The sequence below is a fragment of the Gorilla gorilla genome, chromosome 4 (assembly GCF_029281585.2).
Source record: "Gorilla gorilla gorilla isolate KB3781 chromosome 4, NHGRI_mGorGor1-v2.1_pri, whole genome shotgun sequence".
Lineage (NCBI taxonomy): Eukaryota > Metazoa > Chordata > Mammalia > Primates > Hominidae > Gorilla > Gorilla gorilla.
Window position 1 is genome coordinate 126,360,100 of NC_073228.2, and position 13,494 is coordinate 126,373,593.

The following is a 13,494-nucleotide window of genomic DNA, read 5'->3' on the forward strand; positions in this document are numbered from 1 at the left end:
AGCCGGGCATGGTGGTGCACGCCTATAGTCCCAGCTACTAAGGAGGCTGAGGCAGGAGAATGGCGTGAACCTGAGAGGTGGAGGTTGTAGTGAGCTGAGATCACCCCACTGCACTCCAGCCTGGGTGACAGAGCAAGACTCCGTCTCAAAAAAAAAAAAAAAAAGTTACCAGAAAAAATAAATCCCTTTTTTCTGAGGTGTAATCGTGATCACTATAAAATTTTAAAGCAACTTTCTCCCTTAAAAATGTTGTACAAAAAAGATGTATGTTATTTTAGTTGCATCCCCTCACTATTGTACCAGAAGGAACATTTAATAACTATCTCTGGAATTCCAGTGTAATTTTATTTTATGTGGAAGCTCTTGGTAAAAAATGAGGCACTTCTAGCTCCTAAAGGCATCATTCAGCTGCAGATATGTCTTCAGAGAGTAAATGTTCTTTTAGCAGAATATCACTCTATTAGATTTAAAAAATGATATGTGTTAGAATTCCTGAGTTTTAAAAATTGTTTTGCCTGAGGGATTTATTTACCTCTATCCCAACATGTTACATCATTTTTCCTGCATATGCTTGCAGGAATAGCTTTCTAGGGACATGGAGAGTTACTATGGGAATATATGAACAGAATATGTTCATATATTCATAAAAGCATTTCATAATTTTTTAAAATCTCCAATTTTTGAATGGTAAAAATGAAAAATAAAGAGGGCACCAGATATCATGTCTTTAGTACAAAGCAGAAAATTTGTCATGGTGCTTCTTTTCTTCTTCTTTTTATTTTATTTATATATTTATTTGTTTATTTGAAATGGAGTCTCACTCTGTGGCCCAGGCTGGAGTGCAATGGCAAAATCTCAGCTCACTATGACTGCCGCCTCCTGGGTTCAAGTGATTCTCCTGCCTCAGCCTCCTGAGTAGCTGGGATTACAGGTGCCCGCCACCATGCCTAGCTAACTTTTTGTATTTTTAGTGGAGATGGGGTTTCACCATGTTGGCTAGGCTGGTCTCGAACTCCTGTCTTCAGATGATCTGCCCACCTTGTCCTTCCATAGTGCTGGGATTACAGGCGTGAGCCACTGCACCCAGCTGTCATGGTGCTTCTTCTTTCAGTCTCCTATGACTCTTTCATCTAACCCCAAAATCGCCCATCTCTAAATCCTGTTGGCATTTTCAGTTTACATCTCTTGAGACTGGGATCATCAACCTATAGCAGCTGCAATCTAGGCCTCATGTAAAATAAATGTAGCGTGAGTTTTGTGTGTGTGTGTGTGATTTTGTTTGACTTGCAGGTTTTTTAAGTTTTGAATTTGTTGTTAATATTTTCAAAATTGATAAATTTTTAAATTTTCTGTACAGATACAGTGTTTGGGTTTCTGTTGAAAAATCAGAAAGATTTGGCAATGCTAGGTCCATGTACCCATGTGGCTAGAACCAAGTGGTGGCTGATTTCTGTAGAAGGGGCTTGTGCCCTCTAGCTTGCCAGCATTTTCACAATCATTTGTCACTTTCCTGGCCTTTGTGAGCTTTGATTTGCAACCACTGGCCTAAGGAATGGTCAGGTGTATACAATATTGGTGCATACCTGATGTGGGTAAGCAGGCTGAAGTGATGGCTGAGAATTTCCTGACACATGTTGGACTAAAGAACTTTGTCATGAGTTAGCCAAACCCACAAAGCTGGAGGGAAGACTCACGGGCTTAGATAATCAGGAAGTGTCTGTGGAGGTTGCAGATGGCTGCTGGATGATCTGGATGACAGTGGACAGGGATTTTCCAAGAGGGGGCAACGGCAATTTTTGTATTAACAACATACTGGTATCATCTGGGAACCCTAAGTCATGACCTCTGACATGACCTATGTCGTGGGGATTTCCTTCTACAAAGCATTCAAAGCAATCAGAACCACATGACAACAGGGATCTCATTGTGCTACATTGTTTCAAGGGCTACAGGTTCTCATCAATATCATAGCTACCTTCTGAGACTGGAGCAGAGTCTCTGGCTTCAGAAACCTTCACAGTTTCCTCATTTTGACAACTATTCATAGCCTGTCTGGCATTGGCTTCCAGTGTGTGTTTTATTTCTTCAATAAAATAGTTACTTTCTTGTGGGCAGGTGAAACACCTTCCATTTCACTGTTACTTTCTATGACAAATTACTGTGTGTTTGGTATATAGTTCATACTCCCTATCTGTTCTATATTGAATTAGTAGACTGTTTTCAGTGCCTGAGTAAGATCTTAAAGACAAAATGGCTGAACAATGATGATGGGAACTGCAGCTGGAGCCACAGAATAATAAGCTGGGCCCCTGCTATGTTTTCCATGATAGCTGGGGCTACCTACAAATTTGGCTAAGGATTCCACAAAGAGAAGAGAAGATTTCAGATGTTTACCTACAGCATTCTAAAATCTAACTATCAGATAGTTATGGAAGTGGTACAAGGTCTCACCTGATTACACCTGAGAACAGGTATTAGGTGGCTCTAATATTCTGCGTTGGATTTTGAGGCTAAAAGACTTCTGAAGGTAAGTCTTCTCTCTGAAGATTGCACAGCTTCAAACAACTCCCAACAAACTATCAAAGGGGATATATACCTACACTCATCTAGGATTCTAATAGAAATTAGCTCAAAGAACCAAGAGGAGGAAGAGCCTTCCGCTGGTGTAAATGCTGATGGATCAGCCTTGCTGCTCATTAGCATACACCCTGCCTTCTAATTATGCCCTAATTTGTGCTGTGCAAACATCTCCTAACAATTCCTCCACCAACAGCTTTTCTAATTAGTAGGAAAATCAGTGGCAGATGTGAAATTCGTGGGATGCTAAATGTAAAATGTTAATTAATTTTAAAAACTTTGAAGCCATGTGAAAAGCCTTTTCTGGGAAAACTTTGGTTGATGTCCTCATTAACAGAGACCCTGAAATAGCTTTTCCTTTTATCCTGCTACACTTTGAATCTACCTTTTACCATTTCTGGAATCTTCTCGGGACTGAAGTTATTTTGGGTGTTTATGATGCTTACGTGTCATGGACAAAATCATGGCTTTGCTGGACCTAGAATCGGTTATTCTAACACCCTTGACCAAACATCTAACTGTCTTGTCTGAGCCTGGGGACCAGCAGTGTCCCAGCGCTGCCTTCCCCAGAGCAATGTCAGACAAGTCACGGAGTCTGTGAGTTTGTCACAGTAATTGATGAGGGCCTCGGTCTCCCCTTAGCGGGCTTCATCTTATCTTGCATTCCAGAAGTTTCCAAGACCCTTGTAGTTGCTCTTGAGAATTTGAGCAGAATTGCCCTTAAAGATGGGAGCACTCTGCCTCCAGGTTTGATAGGCCTCATGCTTCAGGGGCCAGCTGCTCAATAGCTTAGGTCCACAACAACAACAACAAAAGGCTATAAGACCTAACAATAGAGAGAACTAGTTTTATCCCTATTACAAAATTGCTAAAAACAAATTCCTATCCCAGGAATGCAGAGCAGCCAGCATTCTCTGTGAAACACATAAAGTCTTCCTGTGTGTCCTGAGGCAGAAGGGATACAGCTCAGCCTGCATTTGTTCCTGCAGCATCCCCTGCTGTCACTTTGGAGGACACCAGCTGGCTGTGGCCTGACATTGGCATTCTTTTCCTAGCTTGATCTCGGCCATCACCTCCTTCCAACACCTCCACTGCTGAAGTTAAAGGAAGGGTCCTTATTGCACAAGTGTGAGAATTCCCCCAAGCCAAGGATTTTGCTCTTAGTTTTTTTGTTTTTTGTTTTTTGTACAGCCCCTTTCATTGCAGTCACTTGTGTTTTAAAACCTAAACATGTTTCTTCCGCACTAGATCAGAAATAATTATCAACACTGAATATGGTCCTTAGTATGCCCTAAGCACTATTTAAAGCACTTGACATTGATTACATTTAATTGCATTAATTGACATTTAAGCCTTTCATTAACAACTCTGTTAGGTGAGTGCTGTTACCATCCCCATTTTACAAGTGGGAAAACCCAGGCATTGAGAGGTTCAGTGGCAAGCCCAGGTCACACAATGGCACAGCTGGGATTCAAACCCAGGTAGTCTGGCTCCAGAGGGAAAATGAGACAGGGACACTGCAGGATTGTCCTTGAAAGCTCTCCTCTAATTTCTAATGCAATCCCCAGACTCACTAGATATGCCCTACCTCTCTTCCCTCAAGGTGACTTCTTCCTGTGTGCCTGCACCTACCTCCTTGGTTGGAAAGGGAACCCTTGCTTACTGTACTTCCCTGACACCCCAGGTCCCCACTCACCCAAGAACATCACTGGGTTCTTGGGCTGACTCATAGCCACTGCCTGACCCTTAAGTTATTCCCAGAGGGCTCTGGACGTTGGACAAATAGAACACTGGTGGCTTCCTTCTAAGTCCCTTGCCATAGATGTAGAGACAGATTCTTCCCACTGACCCCAGACCAGCCCTCCACTTCCCTATGAGTTCATTCACCTCTTTTCACAAAGACAACCCTTTTAAGGCTTTCCTTAGTGTTGACTGTTGACTTGAGTTCATGTGTATATGTGTGTGAATGATGACCTAGGTTTGAGGTCTCTGATGGATGGCAGAGGACTTCAGCCCCCCGTGTAAATGACAGGGATTTCAAAGAGAATGGGGTCAGGTTTACAGTTCTGAAGAGGATGGCTGTTTGCAAAAATACTTGTTGTGGCTTGCATGTCTGTATCCATGGTTTTTCTGACCCTTGAAAGCCAGTCAAACTGCTCGGATTCCAAGTCTAGTACTTAAGTTGCTTTTTAGCTTGCATAGCTTAGCAAATTTTGCATGAAAGTACAGGGGAAAAATCTAAATATCTAGCAGCATGCAATTGTGTAGAAAGGTATTCTTAAGGCAGTAGTTCTCAACCTTGGCTGCACATCATCATCTTCTGGAGAGCTTGTATAAATCTCCATGCCAGGACACACCCTAGATCAATTACATCAGAACCTTGGAGGGTGGGGACCCAGCTTTGACATTTTTTAAAGCTCTCCAGGCAATTCCAATTTGCAGCCAATTCTGAAAATCTCTTTTGTAAAGAAGGGACATGGACTTCCTTCTAACCCCATTGCTTCAGCAATTACAGTTAGCAAGTTTTCTCCCTTGATACTGGGCTTGAATTTACTCTGAGAGTGAGAAGCTCAGCTCGGATTGGAGTTGATATGTAACATATATATGGAGGGCTTCCTCTGAGCAAATATTTGCTAGGTGTTTCATGCAGATGGTCTTTTTAATTATCATAGGAACATTGTGGGTGGGGAGGAGCAAATCTGATTCCCATTTTACAGAGGAAGAGACTAAGGCTCAGAAAATCCAAGTAATTTGCCCGAAGTCAAACAGTACAAAAGTAGTAGAATCAGAATTTGGCCTGAAGAGTCAGACTCTAGAATCTCCCTGAGAACGAAATTTCTGAATTCTTCTGGTGACTAGGGTGTGAAAAGATTTTATGTTTTTCTTATGTTTTTACCTTCTAGGAACTGATTTGAAACCATGAGCTGTGAATTCCTATGTGGAAACTGACTCCTAACAGACACACCCCATCCTTTCCTGGCTAATGCCTCATTTCCAGATGCTTTGGTCTTGTTGGAAAAGCTGTGCTCCCTACTGCTTAAGAGTGTCTTCACAGATTCTGCTTCCAGAGCCCTCTGTCAATGGTGCCCCTGTGAAGGCCCAAATCAAAACGACAGCAGTGTGCCTTCTCTCTACCAGGCACAGTGCAAAGTGCCAATGTACGGTATCTCATTTATTCCTCACGGCAACCTCTGAGCTACTTGCACTCTCCTTCTCATTTTACAGATGAGGAAACAGACGCAGAGTTTCAATCGTGCACTGGATGCCTCATAGTTAACAGTGGAGCTGACACTCAAACCCAGGCAGTTGAATTCAGAGCATGTGCTGTGAATGGGGTTATATACTGCCACCCCAACCGAGGCTAACCTTAGAGTCCTCAAAGGGAAAGACTGAGAATTTTTTGTTTGTTTTAATCAGTGTGGCTTCTGCTTCTCAGAAAAAAATAAAAAAAAAAAACAAAACAAAAAAAAACGGGGATGACCACAGCCTGTGCTGCAGTCCCGAGATAGTAAGACTGGTCACCAGAGGGAGACAGAGCTTGAGACATCACAGACCCTCCTTTTTCAGCATCTGATTCGGCAAAGCACAGAGCCTGGAGGAAAACAACTGCAGACAGAATCCTTTGTTTTGGTTTAATTTCTTCTACTGCTGCTTTTCATTCCTCTCCTCCTCCGTCTTCCTTTTCTCCTTCCTCTTCCTCTTCTCTTCCTCTTTCCCCATTTTTTTTTTTCTATCTTTGTTTCTAAGTCACCAGTGGCTGCTTTACCAGAGGGTGCAATCCAAAGGAGAAATTAGAGGTTAAATCTCCTCCCTCTGCCCAGAGCCTGAAGTCTGGGAAAACACACTACTTTCTGAGTTACAGTACACTCATGAACAGAGTTCCCAGAACTCCTGTGTCAGATCCCAGGGTTCTTGGCAGAAACTCAGAAGCAACACTAGATACATGTTTTTTTTTAAGGGAAGAAATTGCACATTGCCAAGGCAAAACAGGATTTGATGTGAAATTGATCTGTATAATTTTTGCCATGAAATTTCAAGTTGTATTTTTAGATATCAAAATGCTCCATATAAATAATGAACATGTGAAATCGATTCAAAAATTTTAAGGGTATGTGAAATTATACTCATGTCATCAGAAGTCTATTTTTAAAGAACTGATTACCTAGTTTCTGGATTTTAAACTTTCTTACAGCTTCTCATTAGAATAGTTGCCGCACGATGGGAAAGAATGGAGGAACAGGAAACCAAACACTGCATAGTCTCACTTAGAAGTGGGAGCTGAATGATAAGAATACATGGACACATGGGGGATGGAGGAACAATACACACCGGGGCCTGTGGTGGTGGGGACAGAAAGGAGGGGGCAGAAGTGAGGAGGGAGAGCACCAGAAGGAATAGCTAATGGACGATGGGCTTAATACCTAGGTGATGCGTTGATCTGTGCAGCAAACCACCATGGCACACGTTTACCTATCTAACAAACCCACACATTCTGCACGTGTACTCTGGAACTTAAAATAAAAGTTGAAGAAAAAAAATCAGTAGAATTAGGCCAGGCATGGTGGCTCATGCCTGTAATACCAGCACTTTGGGAGGCCAAGATGGGCGGATCACTCGGGCTCAGGAGTTTGAGACCAGCCTGGCCAACATGGTGAAACCCTATCTCTACTAAAAATACAAAAATTAGCTGGGTGGTGGTACGGGCATGTAGTCCCAGGTACTCGGGGGACTGAGGCATGAAATTTGCTTGAACCCAGGAGGCAGAGGTTGCAGTGAGCTGAGATCACACAACTGCACTCCAGGCTGGGCGACAGAGTGAGAGTCCATCTCAAAAAAAAAAAAAAAATCAATAGAATTAACACAAAATTTGCTCTTGAGTCACAGATCTGCTTAAAGAAGAGGTTTAGGCTAGTGACAGTGAGCTCCTCGAGAGAAAGAACTTGATTTTATTAACTTAGACATCTCTGAAGGCTCTCAGAGAATGTTAGCTTTAGTAAGATGCTCACTAAATATTTCTCAGATTGATTAATGGATGACAAATTTGTGATTACCTGGTTTCCTCAACACAAACCCCATGCCTACAAAGAAAGGCCATCCCTTGCCAAACCAGTAGGTAGCCCACCCAAGAAGACAGGTGTGCAAGAGGAGGACCTGATCAAACACACTACCTCAAAGAACCACAGTAGTAATCAGTCCACTAATTCTTCCCCTCACTATTTTCTGCCTAATGACTTGTGCTGGTCAGGAATTATTTATTTAAAAATAACAAAAACCTACCCAAACTAGGCTAAAGGGGAGGGCGGAGATGACACTGGAAGGACTCAAGGATCTTACACAGAATCAAGGGCTGGAAGCATCATCCGCCTTCTAGAGAAGGCCTGGGAGTAGTAACAGAAACACAGTAAGCAAGTTAAGCAACCTCGATTTGCCCCTACTTCTCATCCCCTTGACACATGTCCTTTTCCCCCCATACATCTGCTTCTCTCTCCCTGCAGATCAGCTTTATCTGCCTCATTGTCTGTGATGGAGAAAGTGGCTGTTCTAAGCAGTCCTACCTGTCCTCTGAACTCAAGGTCCTGACTGTCACTGTGTACCAAATCCTTTTCCCCAAACTCAGAACCTGGCCTGGGTTCGGTCAAGTGTTAACTTCTAATCTAAACAGCTGTGGCCAGAGGATTGAGGTTACTTGCCATTACTCATTGAGCAGGCCCACCCTATCCCTTAGGGACAGTCATCTGTATAAATGAATCTCTCATTGGTAGACACTGCTGGTTGATGGGACTACAGGGTACCACAGTTCACTCTGATCTCATTAATCTTGATGGAGTAAGACTAACACATTGAAGAAATGGATTCAGTAATTATAAGCGTCTGTAATTTTAGTCCCTGTATTTAAAATTACAAAAGTGGCTCAACACTTCTTTCCTGTAAATAGGTGGTTTTGTTGATATTAATTTTGCCATGGGAAAATAATTGCATATGAACATGTTTGACAATATCTTGAGGCATGTTTCAAGTTGCCTGAGACTGTATATCTTCTGTGCATGTTTCATTTCTGTAGCATTCAGAATATGTGATCACAAAATTGCAATTTAAGAATGTGTGCATTTCTTCTGGAATGATGGGGAGTCCTGAGTGAGAAAGCAATAGTTAGAAACTATGCCAGGTTAAAGGTAAAGGCATGGTTGAAGCCAAACAGACTGGAGCTTTGACAGTGATTCGATGAGATGGCTTCAGGTCGAAAGTGACAGTGTTTGGCTAATGCTGAAGGGATTCCACACTTTAAACTTCTTTTACATGGTTGTGCACAAATGCCACGATGAACTCCAAAGAATGATAACACATAGGAGTCCTAAAACATTGTCACCTAATTTGGTGAACATAAATGCATACAAATGCAGTGACAGTGATCTAGACTTCTAAATATTTGACTCAGGTAAAAATTCAGGAATAGAATAAAGGCCAAGTTTCTGCTTTTATTCATCTTAATTTATGCCCAAATTCATCATATGGCTCAGACCTTATCCCAGTGGTGTGTTATCTATGCCCACATTTCTATTTGTTTTAAGATAGGCGTTTGCAAGTCCTTTGTCACCAAATTCAAAGGTAGGGTACTACCACAAGATTAAAATGCCTGCAACAAAGTACTCTCACATTCATCAAAAATGATTAGCTATAATTTGCATCAAATTTTACTTCATTGTTTTTATTTATTAACCAATAAGCCATAATCTTATGAAAAACAGCTTTCAAGATACCTCGTTAATCTAATTTTTGCTTTATTTAATAAATATTTTATTTTACTTAAACATTTACACATGTAAGCATTTTTAAAACACTAATTTAATCATAACAACAGGACTACCAGATGAGTAAGTAATATTATCCCCATTTAGCAGATAAGGAAGCTGAGGCCCAGAGAGGCTAAGTAACATGCACAAGGTTACAAGTTAGTGAGTGGTTTAACAAATAACAGCATTAGAGTGTGTTTTATCAACATCTTCTGAAAGTTCCCCTACACAAACAGTCCTCTTTAATATAATATTAAAAATTCTAAAGTTCTTTCCTGTTGTCATATTTGATTCTCAACACCCCATGAGGTTAGCCTTGGGTAACCTCATCTGTTTACAGAAGAGACAGGATCCCAGATGTTAGAAGATTTCCCAAGGCTGTGCAAGCTGGTAAGAGATCTAATTAGGATATAGTCAGAACTGACTCTTCTGACTCCTTCTGGTTCAATTTCTTGCTACTAATCCACAAATCTAATATGATATTCTGGTTGTCAGCTTGCTAAAATGGCAAGGCCTTCATTGGCCTGAAGATGTCCTCATATAAATAAATGCAGCTCTTGCTACATATAAAACACTTACCTGGTCTCTTGAGCTAATTCTTGTTGAGGAAAGGAGGGTCTACCTATCAGCAACTGAACCTTTTTCTGGCAGAGATAACTTTCCCCATTAAAATAACACATTTTCTAGGATGGTCAGGGATGCCAGCTGAGCTCTGATGCTCCTTCCCTTTCATCATTTTTGCCCCACCAAATGGACCACCAAATCCCAAAGCAGGTTCATTCCACTGATGAGTTCTGCGACTGCCCTATGCCCTGAAGTGCCAAACCTAGTGCTCGGGAATGTGGAAGATGAAAGTTGTAGGAACTCTGTTATTGGTTTTGTTGTTTTTGCTTGTTTGTTTTGCTCTCTTCTCTAGTTCCGTATCAGGAATTTTCTAGCTCCATGAAATAAGGTAGAAAGTTTTCCTTTTCTTTTTTTTTTCTTTATTTGCTCTGAAATACTTTTTAAAATACATATTTTATAAGCTCTCTGTCATAAAACTACTAGGGATTTAACTACGTTTTTCAATTATTTCAAAAATTACTTGTGGATTCTTATGTTTATTTCTTCTTAATTTTAGTCTTTTATAATTTTTGCATATATTCTCTAAGTCAAGAGCCTAGAGTTTGTTATGAAAGGCTTCGTGATGATAATGCTTTTGTCTATTCACAGGCTTCACAGGGGCAGGAAGATTCCCATGCAAGGAAGAACCCCTCAGTTCACACTGAGGATGGTGGCTCTTTGAGGGGAAGTAAAGGTCCAGTGAGACCATCCTTCGATGAAGGATTGTGGCATTGAAGCTTCACATAGGATCTCCATCCAGCTCCTTCACGTTATCATTTATTCATTCAATTAGCAGTTTTTCGTCATCTACCATGTGCCAGGAATTGTACTAGTTAGGGATTCAAAAAATGAATTAGACTGCTCTCAGGCCATTCATAGTTTAGAGAGTAAGAAAGACACGTGAATGGAGTAGCGAATGCTCAGAACAGCAGTGGAGGTCTCTTAAAGAACAATGCTGTGACTGCACACAGTGCACGTGCACATATATCACAGACCAGGAGCTGAAAGTAAAGATAAACAAATATTTATTATGAGCGTTGGTTTCCAAATGATTTTTATGAGTCTGAGAGCAAGTTTTAAAGGCATCCTAGCCCACATATCTGTTTAATTCTACTCTCATTTCCTTCCTGACTATTCAGATAAGCCTTGGCTATATTGCAGTCACATTTAGCTAAGTAAATATAGTTTGCAGAAATCCAGTTCTCTTTAAGGAAAAAGTGTGCATGATTATGTCAGTACTTTTATATGTTTATCTGAGGCCATCTTCCCTCCATAAACAGGGTTATTTGCTTTGCTGCCATTTCAGTGTTTCAGGTGGATATTTTTTGTTTTACCTCAAGCTGTTTACCAGTAGGCAAGGAAACCATTCTCTATAGTCCTGTGTAATTACGTAGCTCTGGAATCTAAAACAACATTTATAACTCCTTTGTGCCTGCTGGAATTTTTCAGGTGAATGGAAGGGATGATTTATCAGTGCTTGTTTTACCTCATATCCATATTGTAGACCCAATTTATGGCTTATCATCCCAATTACCTCAATTTTTATAAGAGCAAATGCCAATATCAGAATAGATAAAGTTTTCCTTCAAACTGAAGGAATCTTCCTACAGGGAATCAGGAGCTTTTGCCAGGCCTGTGAGATGGTGGTGTGAGCACTACAGAACAAGTGGTAGTGGCAACTGTGACAACTGTGAGCTGACTGTAAGCTACTGAAGGCAGGGCCATAGGATATCATCTTACATCCTCTGCACCTAGCCCCATGGCTGGCGCATGGTGTAAATGCCAATATGTGCAGGATGGGATGTATATTTTAATATATTTCACAGCAGGGAATAACAGTGGAAAGAATTCTAAAGCATTTGTTTCATTATTTTAGTTCAAAATATGTTCACTGTTTACGTGCTTTTTAGTTTCTGTAGTAAGAGAACCTAGATCTTCGGTTTTTGAGCTTACCTTTCTGATGTCATCTTACAGTGTAAACCTTGTGCTTTGGTAAACATTATATTTCTAAAGTATTTCTTTGTACCAGGACATTGAAGAAAGGTGAAAAGATTTCATGTTTGGTATATGTATTAGTTATCAATTACTGAATAACAAACTATTTCCAAAGTTTAGTGACTTAAAACAACAAATCTTATCTCACAGATCCTGTGGGTCAGGAATCGAGGCACAGCTTAGCATGCTCCTAAACAAGATTCTGTCTCTGACAAGAGAAGATGGTTCCTGTAGCTTTATCAGTCTGTTATATGTCATCAAACACATTCTTGACAGACAGGCTTACATTTATAAGTCGATTTTCTACTTTGTGACATTTCTGGAGTTTGGAAATAAACCATTTATTTCTGTGTCCTGAAGGAAATAGGCAATCAATAACTTTAGTTTTTGTTCCTGGAAAAGGTAAAATGTGACCTTCATATTTGTTGAATAAGCAAACAATCTGGGTTCATTTTCAGGAAGGCTTATCAGGGTGTTTTCCAAACATACAAATATAAAACCCTCCTGGGCAGTAAAGAAAGTCAGTGTATTGTCAAGAAGCACTTCATATTAATAACAATAATATTTGAAATAGTAAGGAATCAAGAAGGCAGAATAAGTGAGGGCTGGGATGGAGTTGATTCACATGCCTTCTCTCAACCGGATTTCCCAAGTTCCAATTCTCATGAATCCTTAAGCTCTCTTGGAATCAAGGAGCGGTCCAAAGATGATCATAAAATGGAACAATTTCCAAAGTTGGTATTGGATACAGACATCTGCCTATGACTACACCAGGTGCAAAGGAGGGAAAATGAGAAGGAGCCAAGGAAAGGGAGCGCTACTGTGGCTTAGTATGGTTCTTTGGTCTACACACCTTGACCACGCATTGATGATCCTTCCCATGGCCTCCCAGGTCCAGGCACACAGGCTGGCTCTCAGCCACATCTCTGACTCCTCTGTCTCACCGCCTCACTGCAGCCACGCTAGCCTGCTGCCACTGCTCCAAAGTCCCAGCATGCACCTGGCGTTTACTCATCAGAGCCTGGCGTTACTCATCTTTCTGTTTGGAACACTCTTTCTGCAGGTAGCCCCATGGCTTGTCTCCTGTACCTCACTCAGGTCTCTGCCCAAGTGCCATTTTCCTTGAGAAGTCTTTTCTGACCAAAAAAAAATGTTCCCTCTGTCAAAAATAGCACTACTGTCACTGTCCATCCCATACTCTGCTTTATTTTTCTTCACAGCACATACCTTCAGATATATTATATTTCACAAGCTTATTATTATTCTCCCTTAGTTAAATCATAGGCTCTCAGAGCTGAGAGGTCGACTCTTTCATTCACTGCTGAATTCCCGGAACATGGATCGGTACCTGCACATAGTAAGTACTCAATCAATTTTTGTTGAATAAATGAGTTGAATGCTCACTCTGTGCCAGGTACAGTGACCAGCGATTTCCATACATTGTGTGCTAATAACCCTCACAAGAGCTGCCAGGCAAGATGCCATTATCATTATCTCCATTTTAGGGCTCAAGAACTCAAAGAAGTTA